General features: G+C 38.5%; 1 protein-coding gene across 12 annotated transcripts in view; it reads left to right on the forward strand.

The window, feature by feature from the left end:
* The window catches only part of CTNNA2 (catenin alpha 2), a 1,185,776-nt gene that overhangs the window by 477,478 nt on the left and 691,440 nt on the right, over positions 1–16,858 (forward strand). The gene's annotated exons all lie outside the window — the stretch shown is intronic.

The following is a 16,858-nucleotide window of genomic DNA, read 5'->3' on the forward strand; positions in this document are numbered from 1 at the left end:
GTAGAGATGCTTATCTGCACAACAAAGGTATCATACGAACTTTAAAATGAAGATGTGCGAGAAATAAATGATATGCCAGATTAGAGTATTTTTGCATTTCAAGCTGCATTAGATACCATTTATATTTCATAGTGTAAGTTTCAAGCACGCTGTGGCCCCAAGGCCTGGTTTATATTTGATGAAGGAATAATATAGGTGGGTTTATTGCATCCATAATCGTGTAAACTTCTTTCATATTTGAAAATATTCCTAACGAAATCTGAAAGTTCTAGACACATTTCTTTCTGAGGGAATTGCTAATCTTGTGTATGTAATATAGGGAAGACCATTTAAAGTTTCAGAGTGGGTGTTTGTTCAGAGTTCAGGATAATAGGGTTCATTTAAATAAATTAAAAAAAAAGAAGAGATCCTTTGACATCTAAAATACCTTAAAATGTTAATTTGGGACTTCCATGTGCCGACTCTTCATTTATTTCCCATACTTTGTATGGTTATTTGAACATCATAAATGGATATTTTAAACTATAGTAACATAATTGTAGTAGGATTAATTTTTTTAAACTGATAGACAAACATTTCCAGAGGGTAGATTCCTGGGTGTCTCTTCAAGCAAGATAGTTACATGAATGAAAATGTAAATAGAAAAACAAATGTATACTTTGTAATTACTGGATAAAGGGATATAGAATCTCAGCTGAAAAATAACTTAGCATCACATAGAAGATTAACATTATTCCTTAAGATCCATCAAGATTTTGTGAAAGAAAACAAGATTTAGTCTTGCTATTAAGAGAAATTTAGCGACATCAGGACAAAGCATCCTACGAGAGAGAAAACCGTATTCACTATGAACAAAAAAGCACACCTGCAAATATTTGTCCTTTTCTGTAAATTTCATGTTGAGTCTCTGGGGAATTCAATAGTGTGATAAATGTAATTTGTGGTTCTTTACAATTATGGTCTAAATAGATGAAGTCTAAAGGGAGTTTGCCTATTTGATTTTCAAATTTGCATCACTTAAAATCCAATCAGGCCAACTGTTCAGATTTTTATTAGATAGGAAATACATGAACGGGTTCAAGCCCACACTGTATATTGAAAGAACAGATCTAATTTTACAGCATGCTTTAGCTAAGGAGTTCACTTAGTTGTGGCTCGGTCCCATCCCTGTAAAGAATGCTTACTGACTGTTTGAATTGCTACCATATTATACCCTTCGATTTTCAGTAACTGGTGTTTTATAGGCCAGCAGATTGCCTTTGATTTTTTGAGAATTTGCAGTAACATATTGAGCTTAACAGATTTATGCGGGAATGTAAAATAAAAATAGTGTAGCAGTCACTCGTGATTTTGGAACACAGAGGGTATTAGGTTTACAGATGGTGGGTTCAGATAATGGCAATGAGTAATTTAGCCATGGAAGGTGATCTGTTGTTGGCAGAACACATTAACATTTACCCGACATACACAGGTATTTAGGTTGCTCTGTGCATGCAAACCAGAGCAAGCAGTGTCATTTGTGGTGTTAAATTTTAAGTCTGAAATGTCTAAAACTTGCTTGTGTTTAATGATTTATTTTAGGGAGATATTCTAAGAGCTTGCTAGAATATACTATGCAGTTTATACATTCGCTCTGCCTTTAAAATCATAGTTCTTTGTTTGCTACTTCCTAAAGTCCAAGCCATGAAGATATTTTTTAAGGGATTTTGATTTTATGAATGTGTGTATTCTAGAAAAAGAGGCAGAAAACCCTGGACATAGCTGTATCTTCACAAACAAATGCAAACCCTCCTCTCTATTCCTCTGCAGTAGTGGTCCTTTACTTGGCTGTATATTAGAATAATCTGTGGAGCTAATTAAATAATACAAATGCTGGAAACCCACCCTGCCCCAAATGTACTCTGGGATATTCTAACATACAGCCAGAGTTAAGAATCCCTGCCTAATAACTATATTTAGCCTCACATTCAAAATCAGCACCTAAGAAGCGTCCCCATTTCTAACTTTCTCCATCCAGTCTGTCATACCCCCAGGTACATCTTCAAAACACAGTCTTCAAATTTGGTCTTCTCCCTCACCAGGAAACTCTGAGGCTCTTGGTGCCAGTTCTATCAATGCTAAACCCATTGCCAGAGGTACAACAACTCCAAGTTCACCTTCCCTGGACAACTGATCTGCAGTTCTTGGTCCATAACCAATTAGAGTAATACTGCAACTGCCCAATACTGCACAGCCCTTCTGGCTAGGCATTGCCTATTGCTCTGCCTTCAGCCTGGAACCCACTCCTACTTTTGCCGCATGGCATCCATCCAAGTTCTCAATACTTAGAACTGCCTTCTCACCGCCACCACCATATAAGTAAATTCCTATTGCACGTGTGGTCTCTACACCATCCAAACTAGCCCTCGCATTGCTTATTTTCTTATAGCTGATTGTTTCAGGTGTCAATATGTCTTACAGTTCTCCCATTGCCCACTACCCACTCCCTATGCCAAGCCAAGCCAAGCCAAACAAAGGAAAACAAATGAACAACAACACAAACTGACACTGGATGGTCAGACAGAAGATACTCAATAAATGCCTGTTGAATGATTGTTGTCATCAAATAACAAGGTAAAAATTAGATAAAGGTAAGGAATGTATAGGTCTGTGAATATTAAAAAAAAAAACAATCGAACACTTTAAGAGGGTGGATATTTTAACTTTATGGTATGGAAATTTCATCTCAATAAATCTCTTGTTAAAAATTGAAGAAAGACATTGTATAAAACACAATTTGAAAAGTGTTGACTTTATTTTTCTAGCATGAAGCAAAAAATATAGCATTAATGTGAGACCAAAAATGGATCTTATTCTGAGAGTGTTCTGAAGACTGGTGATGGTGGTGCTTCTTGTTATATGAAACTTTAGATCAAAATCAGCAAACAATGGAATGGTGCCTGTTTTGGCAAATACAATTTTCCGTATCTCTACGACTACTTTCTCACCACAGAGGCAGAGGGGAGTGGTAGCGACGGGGACTGTATGGCCCATAAAGAGGAAGGTATTTATTTACTCTCTGGTCCTTTACAGAAAAACAGTGTGCAGACCCCTGCTTTAGAGTGCATGTTTGAAACTATGGTAATTCTTATCATTTGTCCTGAACACTCATGAAGAGCCAAATTTTTATTAAAGACTTTCTGATAATGGTGATGAGATAAGGCTTTCTGTGATGTCTTAGGATGTAGCCTTAGGAAATTAAAGTCCTGAAAATTAAGTTGATTCGTTTATTCAGTTTTTGGTTCATACAAGGCAGTATTTGGCCTCTGGTCATATTGGGCCTCCTCCTGGTGACATTTAGCCTTCACCTCCATCCCATCTGTTCTCTCTTCAAAATCCTTCTCAAATGCTATCCCTATTAGAGAGCTTATCCGCATCATTCCTTTATTGGAAGGGAAGATTCCTACTTTTCATCCCCTCTGAAGATTCTCTCTCAAGGCTTTCACTTGACTGAGCCTTGATTTGAAATCATTTGCATAAACATTCATTCCAGAAACATGGGTTGAGCATCCTGTCTGTGCACAATTCCAGGCAAGGGAGGGATAAACGTGAATATGACAGATTGCACCCTTCCATTCAGAGTTCCATTCTCAAAAAGCAGCAGCCAGCTTTCCTTGACGCCTCCACATTCCCCCTCATCTCCAAATTGCCTGTATCCAATTTCCACCACGGTTTGCTTCCTCCCTATAGAGAAGGAAAGCCCACACAGAGGACGTTACCAAACTTTGCCCTTGCCCCATCGCTTTTCAAGGTCAATCCGGGAAGTACAGCATGCATGCCGGGCCATGTCAAATATTGAGTGGGAGGGTGGATCTGGCTTTGTGGATCAGGGCTCCTCTGCCTACTTACTGTGTGATCTTGGCTTATTTATCTGTAAAATGTGAAAATAATATAAACAAGCTGTTTAGTTTGTTGTAAGTATTAAGTGCGATACTATTTGGTACATTGCTTGTCATGTAAGAAACTGTCAAAACATGTTGCCATTATTATTTCAGCTTTGATAACTAGCACAATGTTTGCTCATTGTTCAAGTGGTAAGAATGAGACTTTGCTCCATGTAGCTTCCATATAAATTCCTCCTTAATTGTAAAACCACTGGCCTTGTCTGATTGTTACCCTGAATTTTCTGCCACATAAATTATCTAAATTCTTCAAAGTTCATGATCAGATTCTGCAGACTGTTTCCCTTCTTGTGTTCTTTGTACTTTCACTGAAGTTTCAAAAGGCCATACAAATGGAACAAGTACAAATGGATCAACTATGTTGTCCAAATTTACCCCATTAATTCTGAGTTACAAATGCCCAAGACATGATCTGTGATGATCATGCAGATATTCAAAGTACCAACTAGGTTTTCACCTATCTTTTGATTTGAACCTGTAGGTTTTCTCTATTGATTATTGTTGTTATTCAGAGAAGATCCATGATTAATAGAAAGGAGTGAAAACTTTTGATTTATTTAACCGAAATCTGTTTCAGTGGGAACAGTTCTTCATATCGACTTTCGGAGGAATGCCCTTCTCTTTGAAAGAAAAGAAAATCAAAATGATGCTCTGTATTCCCATTAGTACCTCAAATCTGTATGTCATAATTTCTTGTGCAACTTTCCATTCCAAACCAAAAGCTGCCCTCAATCTTATCTGTTTAGAGCACATATATTCTTAGTTTTTCAACTTTAGAAGACAGAACAAGTCTCAACAATTAACGACTTTTCATGTTCTGCTTTTATAATGTTCTGAGTTGGTTTTTAAAAAGGGAAGAGGTGACTTTTTACTTAGTCCAATGTGCTTCCTGACAACTGTTTCCTGGTTCCACAGGTAAGGGTTTGTAGAGAAAGCTACCACAATAGGAACAATTGAAATATAGCTAATTCTGGCCATCACCGGCTCACCAAGTATCTCAACTCCCCGAAATGCACCTGAAAACATTTCTAGAGGACAAGTCCAGAGGAGCCATCCAGCCGTTACTAGAAACCACTGAGTCCACCAACTGTCCATCATCTCCTGATGGCCACCTCTTGGAGCTGAGGTCTGAAGATGGTGCCCTCATATGAGACTTCTGTTGGAAAATGAGAGAGGATGATGTTAGAGACACTCAACAAAACCATTTTGCCAGAAAAATGGGACATGTACAATTCAGACATATACAATTCTTATTTATGCTCAAACTTCTGCATAGCTTTAGGTAGTGACTGGCCATAAAATCTAGGCTTGATGGTTTTCCACCTGGGAAGCAGAGGCTACTCAGGGACTATCAGCAGGGACCAATGGGAGGTTGAATGAGTGGTTCTCTCTTCCCTCCACTTCTGATTCATCCAGAGAAATGCTACTTTTATCTGTTTTATGCATTGAGATTCCAAAGAAAATTGTTTAAATTGTCGCTACTGCCCTGATCAATTAGTTGGCATTTGTATTTTGAGACCTAAATTTTTGCTTCATGCAAAATATTTCCTTTTAATGGCACACTTATGAATTTATACTGTTATTTAGGTGATCCTATGACACCTTGGGCAATATTTATGCTTCAAGTTGACACACATAATTATATATTGAAAGTTGATGGGAAAATGGACTTTGAAAAGAGAGAAGTACTTTATATACAATTTTTAGGAGTCATACCTTTATGGAAAGTACTCCTTTATTTGAAAGTCTGGGCAAAGGAGACAAAAAATCAATATTTCATAATTATTTTCAGCTGCTAGAGATAGATTAATAAATATAAAAATCATTAGCATTAGGCTTTAGCAATGACAAAGCATTTGCAGAGGCCATTTTTCTGAAATATCAAGACTATCTTGGAAGTTTCTGGTCATTCTATCTCAAGGTATATCTGAGAACGTTCCCTTCTCCACCTCAATGGATAGAAAGGCAGCCAGATAAAGATAGATATTCAAAAAAAGTAAGGAATTCAAGAATGAGACTCCAGAGAGTTCCACAGAATCTTGAATAGCTTTCACTTATCATGAGTACATGTGTTTTCAGCAGCTTTCGGTTTGTTAAGTTTGAAAGAAAACTGAAAAATCAAGTCGCTCTAATGGAAAAGAGTAAGCCATGAAGCACACAGAATTAGAAATTTCCATATAGAAAAGTGGAAAACTCTCACATCAACCCTTTTCAAAAATGCATCCTCTTGTAACATCTCTCGTTCCTCCTCCACAAATTGCAGTCATTGGGAATTGAATGTCATAAGAAATGCTTGGAGTTTGGTGATTCCAAGACCTGAGCTTGTATTCTGGTCCCGGTCTTCTACTGTGAGAACTTCAGTAAATTTTCAGGTTTGCTATGCCCTGATATCTTCATGTGCAAAAGTAAAACAAGATTGTACTGGTCATTTTCGGTCTTCCCCCCACCCTGTCCAATCTTAACCCTCATCTGTCCTAGTCTGTGCCCTAGAAGCCTGACCCTACAGAAAGCTTCTTCCATGTCTCTCTCCCTACCAGTGTCCCGTTGGATTGGGTCAATGGCAGGAATGAACAGGAGCTGGAGAAGGGCACAAGGAGAGAGGGGCCAGGGCATTTCTTTATTTCTGACTTCTCTGGGCTGCCTATCCTTGCCTAAACTGCATTTCATTTCTACATTGGATTATCATCCAATTGCATGGCCACAATGAATAGATTGAGATTTTAGTTTTAAAATCTCAATTGTGTTCCAAACTATATCATTAAGCTACTTTGTTACATTATCAATTACAAAACATTATCAAAAAGCATCAGCAGTTCTGGTTCTTACCTGGTCCCTGTAAAGTTAGCTCCCCTTGCTCCTTCAGGCAAAAGGTTTCCCCTTCCTGCACTTGCAATTTCTGGGAATCTCATATGGTTAGTTCCTTTGCCTCTGCCAAAAATCCATCTGCATTGGATTCTGGCTCTTCCTAGGACCCTGTCTCATCTGAAAGAAAACCTATTCTATTTTTCTCTCAGGTTTTTTGAGTAACTCAAATGCAATAGTATGTGAAAATATCTTATAAATTTGAAGGTGCAATGCAAATGTTAGCTTCCAATTTTGCTGCCCCAAACTTTCTATTCCTTTTTCATGCATCTCTAGTTGTTATTATCTTTAGCTTAAACTTGTTGGTTTGTAAACTCCACTATTAATAATGATCTGACCCTCTTGATGCAAATGTAACCCTTGGCCCAGCTGACAGCTCTTCAGACCCCTGAAGACTAGTGTTGTCCCCCCAGGCTCTCTTCTCCAGGTTAAGCTGTTGAAATTGCTTCAATCACTAGTTCTATGACTTGGTTGCAAGTGTGCTCTCCAGTCTGTTGACTCTTCTGAACATGCTTCAGTTCAATGAGTTTTAGCTCATTACTCTTTTGCTGGACTTTTCAAAACTTAATTCAGTATCCAGGTATCATCTCACCAGACAGGAGTGAACCATTTTCTTTTCCTGGCCAACTTTTTCTTTGCAGGTTTTTTCCTTTTCTTTTTTAAGTTGTGTGGGAGGCAGAATAATGGCCCCCCAAAGTTTACATCCTGATCTCTAAAACTTGAATATATGTTATCTTATACAGCAAGAGGAACTTTTGTTTAAATGTGAGTCAGTTAAGGCCCTTGAACTTATACATTGGATATCTGAGGATACCTTGAGGATATCCTGGATTATCTGGGTTGCCCCAGTGTAATCATAAGAGTGCTTGAAAGTTGGAGAGAGAAGCAGAAGGGCAGGTCAGAGTAAGAGAAAAAAAATTCAACCCACTATTGATGGCTTTGAACATGGAGGAAGGGGCTGTGGGCCAAGTAGTTATGGCACCTCTAGAAAGTGGGCAAAGCAAGGAAAGAGATTCACCTCCAGAGCCTATGGAAAGGGTCCCAGCCCAGCTGACACTTTGGTCAAACTTCTGACCCATAGAACTGTAGGATGAATTTGTGTTGTTTTAAGCCACTGAGTTGTTGGTAGTTTGCTAAAGCAACAAGAAAATAAAAGTAATACACTCTGGAACACTGATCTCACATTTTCCTTTTTTTTACAGAAGATTTGTCTCATTCCAAGCTATTTAGAATATCTTCTTTTGGGTTTCCATTAACTACTGCATCCTCTTTCTGTGGAAGACTCATTCTCTAATAAATTTGATCATCATGGCAACTATGTTTTGATGAAAATATTGACCATGTTGGGACCCTGAAAGTGCAAAGTTTTAATGTTTGATACTTCTCTCCCAGTTAACCCTGATGTATTAACCAACCCCATTTGTGTATCTACTAATTGTATCATCTTCTAGCTATGGTTCATTTATCTCATCTACTTGACTATCAGCAGAAACTTTAAGTGACCTTTTTTAGAAAAATCAGAGGCATTCTTAGAGAAGTTTGCACTCTCCAATCTATCACTCCAGTAATTCTATCAAAAATTAATAACAAAGTAGGATAATGATACAATTTGGGACACAATTAGAATGTTTTAAGACTAAAATCCCTGTCTATTCATTATGACCATGCTATTGGCTAATAATCCAAGAAAGAGAAAAAAGAAGCATTGCCATGAAGTAATTCTTTTTTTACATCTTCTATTTCAGTACTTAAAATGGATTTGTCTTTAGTCTTTCTTTAGGCCTTGCCTCAAAGCAGAAATACAGGATTCTCAAAACGGACAATCCTCTGGGAGGTTGCAGATACAACATCATTTCTTAGTGGCCATCAAGTAAACAATTAGCTACTTTGTTAATAGTGTAATAAAGGTAACCCCTGACCTTGCTGGGTTTCTTTGCTTTGAACATTAGGGATTTTGTGGCCCCTTTTTAGCCATTTATGCAAGCAGGAGCAGTGAAATTTGCTCTTCTTGGTGGATAATATTTTTCTCCTTGCAGAGAAAGGCTTATATTTTCTGCTAGGCACTTGGTTGAAATGGGATCCATATCAATTTGTCTCAGCCACTGAACGGTACTTACTATGTTATATGGTGAGCTATAAACTTCTGTCCATAATAAATAGGTGAACTGCCTTCCCAAACCTGTTTCTCATTTAATTTAATTTAATGAAGAATATTCATATCAGCTGCATGATGCTAATTCCTGTTGAAAGTTTCCAAGTTTAGATCACCAGTTCCAAGAGTGTGCCTGGCTGAGGAGTTTTATGAGAAAAGGTATATTTATCATTGAAATTGAGTAGAAAGATTTAATTTTAATTCTGTTCTAATATTTAGCATTTTGGTAGCTACTTTTTAAAATCCATTAGAGAAAATCTACTCAAGTCATATTTCCCAGTTCCTGACATTAGAAAAAGCCATTCTTCTGAAGGTTGTGGGAAAGATTGCCTTGCAACCCTGCTGACTCAATAGTAAAGTTACAGTGAGTGCCTTTCATGCAGTCGAGAAGTGGCCAATAGTTTGAAAATATTTGAAGTGTTTAATCTAATTTACATTTGCATTTTTGCAAATTTAGGAAAACATGTATGGCTTATAAAATCCCAGTAATTTTTGCAAGTTGCTACCTTCATTTGGTAACAACTGAGTACCATGTGCTAACAAGGAGAAAACACCTACAAAAAAACCAATATCCTTATCTTGCCATTGATTCCACTTTAACTGTACTTGTTCGGATAGCAAAACCATTAGCAACTTCTTGATAGTTTTTATGATCGGACATAGCACCTTGTATTGAGCAAGCACTGAAGAATGCATCTTCTGTTAAAAGGTTGATTTATTAGTTTATATGTAAAGGAAGACTGGAGGTTATAAAGGTAACAAAGACCTTAAACATTATATCGATTTTTTTTTTCCCCAGAGCTTTTTTTCTTCTTGTTGTATTGCAGGGTAATAAAATTTCACTAGACTCATTGGATCCATAAAATCTGAAGTACAACCACCAACTGCTAGAAATGAAATTGTTTGACTGGAGCGATAAGCAAGGACTCGGCTTTGAACTCTGAACAGTATAAGTCGTTTTGCTAGCCCTTGTGGGTGAATTACAGCCTGCTGTGCACCAGAGGACAAGCATGTATTTGCAGGTTCTCCCAATTCAGTAATCACTGGGCGATGCAGTGACCTTTATGTGATCACTGTGGTCTCAGAAGGAGGCACTTTTGAAATGGAAAAATCAACACAAGGCCTATTTAAAACAATTCAGATTTTCCTTGTGTACGAATTTAAGTTGTGGATATACAATATTTGATTATGAAGTGAAAAGTGGAATAGGAAACTAAGATGTTCTATTTGCAAATCTCAGGATATAGAATCCTTAAAATAATGAGTTTCTAAATTAAAAAAAAAAAAAAATAAGATGGGGAGCTACAGGTTCAGAATTGTGTACTGCCCCATTTTGTGCCGGACTTATTCTGTGCTCCTTCTGTGTGCTGGGCACAGGTCTTTGCAAACTTTTGGCTTGCAACCATCAGTTCATGCTGCTCTTACTTCCTGTAGACCCTAACCCTACCACTTGCAGCTCCTGCACTCTGCCACTCAAGACTCTTAGCATGGCTTCTCCATCACCAGCTGAATCAGTAGAACATCATCAAGGGAGGACATCAAGGTAAAGAGCTCAGTGGACCAACGAAGCAAGGTGAGATTTCTGATTTCAACAGTGAGAGATTGGGAAAAATATGCAAATCAAGGAATGGGTAAACAAGGTCTACTATAAGCTGGTCCAATTGCCTATCTTGTTGGTTTATTTAGAAGGGATTAGAATGGGGAGCTAATTCAAGGGTCACAGTTTAGGTCAGCCCTTGCACACCAGAATCCCTAAACTAGGGATAGCAAATGTGATATGTTCCCCTTTAGGGCTCATGCAGACATCACCGATGGGTAACAGCCTTCTTCATCAAATCACAGAATACACCTTAGCACAGCACTCCAGATAGCCACTGCCTATAACTTATCACTGTCATTCAAGGAGAAAATCACCTGTCTTTTGTCAACCTTAGCCCAGATGGTCACTCTGATGACCATTGAGGAGAGCTGCTTCTGCTGCCAGGAGAAATAGCTACAGGCCAAACCTGACAACACGGCCACATTATCCCAGTGAAATAAAGGGCTAAATGATGGTCCTGTCACAAAGTGTCTGTTTCCCCTTTGATTGAGTCAATGCTAAATGCATGTTACCTTAGCCCATAGAAAAGACCTAAATAATAAGACAAATCTCAGCAAATCCCCTTCTTGGAGGACCTTTGGAAATCTGATTGACAAGCAGGTAGCTTCCTTTCGTCAAGTCCTACCTGATGTCGAGTCATGTTTTTATTTCTGTATCTGTATAGAGCTATACCTGTCTAATCATTTGATGTTTATGCCTGGTAAATCAGAAAAATTGGGATTGTCTCTGAATGGAGTAGAATTTAGCATCACACCTGTAGAAAAAATCCCTGTGTGTTCCAGAGCCATTGGCTATGAGACCACACACTTTACACATATAACGTGACTTGAAATAAACAACTGCATGCTAGTTGGTTCATCTCAGGAATATCACCTCTTGTTTGTATCTTCTGTTCTTTTTTCACTTTTTTTTAGCTAATTGTATTGAAGGGGGGGGATTATAATTAACATCTTGACCATTGTTAAGTGCCAGGACCTTTGAAGTTTCTTAATCCCTACTATGACCCTGAAATATGGATATGATTTCCCAGATGAGACAACTAAAGGTCATAGAGTTTGTCACTTGCCCATGGTCTTTACATTATTGATTAATTTTAGATGGCAGAACCAACATTCCAAGTTAGGTTTGGAAAAAAAAAAAATCCTTTATCTGGTGAAGTATATTTACTCCTTTTAACAATTCATGAGAAAAAAATATATATTTGCAAAGTATTTCTTTGAAAAGTGTCACCAAAAACATTTTCCTCTAATAATTCATGTCTTTTTGGGTTCTGCTTTATAAAAGGTGTGACTTATTCTGTAACTTTGTACCAAAGAATAAGTTTAGGAGGTTGAAGGTGACTCTCCAGATGATGCAAATAGACAGAATGCCCAAGTTAAGAGGAAACATGCCATTTGAAGGCAGATACTGACAGAAAGCATTGCTATGTGGGCTGATTTGGGGCAAGATCATCTTGTCTTCGTTGTGCCACTACCTAAACCACCTCTACCCCCATCAAACTCGTCTTCATCTTCATTTTGCCATGTCAGTTTCAGCAGAGAATTAGATGTGAAAGCCTACATGATAACCCCAGGAGCTAATTTCCCCAGTCTCTCTGATCCGAAATAAGCGACATGGTCTAAATTCACGGTATGTGTGGGTGGGCTGCCAACATTGGACTTCAGCAAGCCACTCTAAGTAGCAGGAGATCCCTGACTGTAAATAAAACTCAATTAAAGTATGACTTTTTAGAATTGGATGAAATCAAATCCCTATGTTTTGAATGGCATTTTGAAGCCTTGTCAATTCCAAGAAAAAATTCTCTCTGCTCAAGTGACTCTTTGAGGAGTCATTTTCCATTTGCCTGTCTGTTCACGATTTTATGGCACGTAAGTGACAAGCACTCCTTGCAACACATCGTGGGAGGGCACCCGCTAAAAGAGAGCTCAGGCTGAATGACATTGGATGTGAAATGCAACCTTTTTCTGCCAGGCTGTGTGGTATTTAGCATGCCTTGACATATGCTAAAGCCATGAAATTTTGAAACAGTCAGAATCCCTTGGGAACGTTATGCAGAATCTTTGGGTCAGCTTCCTCTTGTGATCAGTTAAAATATAAAATGTTTTACATGATTTCAAATTGATATTCTTTTTCTGAACTCTTCCACATGGATTTGACACATTGAACATGATGTTGTAGTCTTAAGTAATGGCTTTATACTTGTAAGAGTCATCTTATGATAGATGTTCTTAATATCTGCTGTCTTTGTATTGAAACTGACTTATAAGTTTTAATAATCAAGTTATTGGTATCTTGAAACATTCCAAAATGCAAGAATTGGTGGTAATGGTAATGGATAGTGGGATTCTGTATGCACATTTTTGTCTTGCCCAAGGAATTCTAGTTACATTATTATTTGCTATTATTCACACCTAGCAGAGGCATTAGTGATCCATAAATGTTTCTAAAGTGAATTATTTTCAAATCGTTTATTGAGTTTTGGGACCAAGTCCAAAAGGGCAACTCTTTCAGACCATGCATTCATTTATTTTGCTAGCATTTGATGATTATGTACTCCTTGCTTATATCTCACGTACCTGCTCTAACTGGGATCTTTACACCTACATCATTAGCATTAGCAGCTCCTAATATACCTATGTCCACAGAAGGAAAGGAAGAGAGGGAGGGAGGAAGGGATGGGAGAGAAAAGAAGAAATCATAATAATTTTAGTTCTTACCACTCCTTGGAAATTGCTCTTTTCACAGCATTGGAGACCTCTATTTTGCCAAACCCAGCTCAGCAGAGCATTGGGGTCCCCTGCCTTACTTATAGCTGGCATTTTGAAAATAACAACTGGTGGAGATAACCCAGAGAGGTGAAGCCCTTGGAAGATTAGGGATCTCTCAACTTTGTCATGGATGAAAAGAAGCTCCCTAAATATCACCCAAGTTAGACTTGAAATGTATGGAAAGGGATTAGTTTTACATAATCTGGCTTCATTCTAACTGTATCTCTTGGGTTTCCTCATCCTTCCAGATCGGGCTGTTTTTCACTTGTCTAGATCCTTCCCTTAGTACATAGATCCAGCAGCTCTGCTCCCAATTATCCTTCCCCAGGCAACTCGACTTAAACTTGTCATAAGCCTTATCTCTGCTGGATCTCCCAAAGACAGTCCATTTCTTACTCCTCTACTCTGCCTGACTCTCTTGGATTTCATCTTTCAGTATTGATGTACACCCGAAGTGGAAATGGATGTTTCTTCCCTGCCTGGGTTGAATTTGCAATTCATTATGTCTTCTCCTTTGAGGAGGTTGGTGGCCCATACTTCTGTCCTCTTTGTTAGCCTTTTTCAAGTCATCCTTCAGAAAAACTACTTCCCCTTCCTTGACAGCCTAGCATGTGCAATTACACAGCAGTACAGAATCCCTTTTTGGGAATGATGAAACCAACTGTTTACTAAGTTACTAAGAGCCATATCACTTAGTGTCCCTCCTCTGTTTCTCCCTTACTTCTAAGGAAAGCAGTTTTCTTCTTTGGTATTCCTGAAACAAATCCCTTATGAAATAGCAGGAAGTAATCCTTCCTTCCTTCCTTCCTTCCTTCCTTCCTTCCTTCCTTCCTTCCTTCCTTCCTTCCTTCCTTCCTTCCTTCCTTCCTTCCTTCCTTCCTTCCTTCCTTCCTTCCTTCCTTCCTTCCTTCCTTCCTTCCTTCCTTCCTTCCTTCCTTCCTCCCTCCCTCCCTCCCTCCCTCCCTTCCTCCCTCCCTCCCTCCCTCCCTCCCTCCCTCCTTCCCTCCCTCCCTCCCTCCCTCCGTCCCTCTCTTCTTCCTTCCCTTCTGCTTGCTTATCTTCTTGCTTTCTTGCTCTTGCTCTTATCTTTCCAGTGTTTTGCATTTTATACATATATATAATAATAATGGCTAACTTGTAAGAAATGTTTTTTGTGTGGTAGAGGAAACAGTAAGCATGATCAAATTTATACTCTTAATAACCCTATAAGACAGATATCATTATCTTCATTTTACTGATGATGAAGTAGACTCAAGGAGGTTAAGTAGTTTGTCCAAGGTCATTCTAGCTAGTAAGTGTCAGAACTGGCAGTACAGTCATATTGTTGACTTTCAGAGACCAATTATTAATGACTGCATTATACTGCCTTTCCTCATACACTTAAGGTTGGCCACCAAAATGCTAACTCAGTGTAAGCCATTAAAATGAATGAAAAAATCATTTTCTGTGTACAATAAAGACACACATTTTTAGTCAGTCATCCAGGAGAGTAGTTCAATATTTCAGGGAGAAGAGAAAAATAAGCCAACTGTCCAAAGTAGAAATTCTCATTGCAAGCCTATTTTGTGAGCCCCATGCTCTACAGATGGCTCTTCTGAAATTCAAAGACAGCAAATTATATGCATTTTTCCTGATTAACTAATTCAGTAACTACTTTGCATAAAAAAGTGACTGAAGAGCCTAGTCCTTCTGCCCACCTCATTTCAATACAGCTGTCAAAGAACAAAGGTGAAAATTAAATAAATTACAGGTTTCCTTCATTACCCTTTTTAAATCCTTATTCTAGACATAGAAATGTTTCCAAAACATATGGAGACCAAAAGTAAATTACCTGGTGATAGAAGGTTAAGGAGACCAAATATAGGCAGGTAGAGGTACTTTTGTTGGTTCTCTAGCTTAAGGTCTCCTGAGACTGAAGGAACTCATGGAATTCACAGGAACCCACCTGTTTTGTGTTACATATTGCTCCCTCTGCTTTCCTTTGGTTGTTATTCCATTCACTCTTGGCCAGTGATCATTAAAAATGTAATACTCATGTCTGTATAAGATCAACTAAAATGGAACGACTTTTCAGGTTTGAAAACTGATTGCAAGGTATTGTCTGGCTTTACGGTGTCTAAGATTATGCATCATACCAGAAATCGGTTTTATTGATTAATGAATTTATCTGGCATGGACAAGACTTAGCTTCAGAGTAGGTGGAGTGGGCAGAAGTTGGCTTACTAGATGGAATGATTTTTAAGACCAAAGTATATAGTCTCAGCACCCATGAAAGTACCGGTAGTTCATTTGGGATTGTGAAAGGTTTGGGTTCCTGTGGCGAACAGGTTTATCTTTCTAGGAGGAGCAAGAGTTTAGACCATCATGAACAACTAATTCTTTTCTTCAGGATGGTGAATGAATAGCTTCTAAGATGAGTATCCTAGAGGAAAGGAATCCATGTGGGAGCGGGAGCTGCGGGAAGTGGGGAGAGGATAGCTATGGAGGCAGCATGAAAGGCTACCAGGAAAATCAACCTGCTTCCCAGCCACACCAGATCAACCAGGCTGGAGCATATGTGCATTTCTACTGCACTCATGTGAGGCTACTTGGACTTTCTGTCTTTTCAAAAATGCCTTGGGGAGGAAATTGTGTCTGTGCTTATTGTGTTTGAGTGCGTGTCTTGCAATTGGAATATAATTTGTACTATTCCTGCTCTCCTAAGCTACCTGTTGAAATCTAGTCAGTTAACATTTAGCCTCTTCCTCTCCTCATATACTCTGAATGGATCAACGTGGCCAGTACTGTCTCCTACTGAGCTGCAGATTGTCCCATCTGGAAAAAAAAGGAAAACCTTTTTCCATGCTGATTCCTGGATTCACACCATCTATCATAAATATATTAGCACCTTCCATTTACAAATGGGAACATTTCTTTAGGAATTCTATTCCGTTAGTTTTTAGATACAATAAAAATTGATGGCACACTATACCAGAATATTGAAGCTTACAGTAAATTGCTGTGAGGAAAGCAATTTGACATCCTTTCATCCTTTGATGAAAGCTAAATGTGAAATCTAGGTGTAAACATCTAACAAAATTGAAAGTCACACGTGGAGGGGGAGACCTGAGAGTGTGGCAGAAATCACTGCTCACAGAGGGGGAAAGACTGAAGGCAGCGTTCCAAAGTGATGGCATTATTCCTTTCCAAGATTAATGCATCTGTGGAAGTTTTGGCTTTATTCCTGTATTCCATCAATTTAGCAAGGGCATTTACAAAAATGGCTTCTGTAGTCTAGCTGATATTGGGGCCAGAAATAACAGCCAAAGAATTCAATTCCTTCTATTTGGAAAGATGCACAATGCTGGAAAGTTTAGGCAGCCACGTTATGGGCTCTTTAGCCTGTTACTCTCCCTGTTATTTAAAGCTGCCTAAAAAAGGACCGTAGGCATGGCTTTTACTCCTCTATGCCTAATTTAGTGATATTTGCACATCCAAAGCAACTGCACGGGTGTAGTTAGATAACTCTTCCTCCAACCTTCTACTTCAAAATATA

This window comes from Tamandua tetradactyla, chromosome 17 (assembly GCF_023851605.1).
Source record: "Tamandua tetradactyla isolate mTamTet1 chromosome 17, mTamTet1.pri, whole genome shotgun sequence".
NCBI classification, from domain to species: domain Eukaryota; kingdom Metazoa; phylum Chordata; class Mammalia; order Pilosa; family Myrmecophagidae; genus Tamandua; species Tamandua tetradactyla.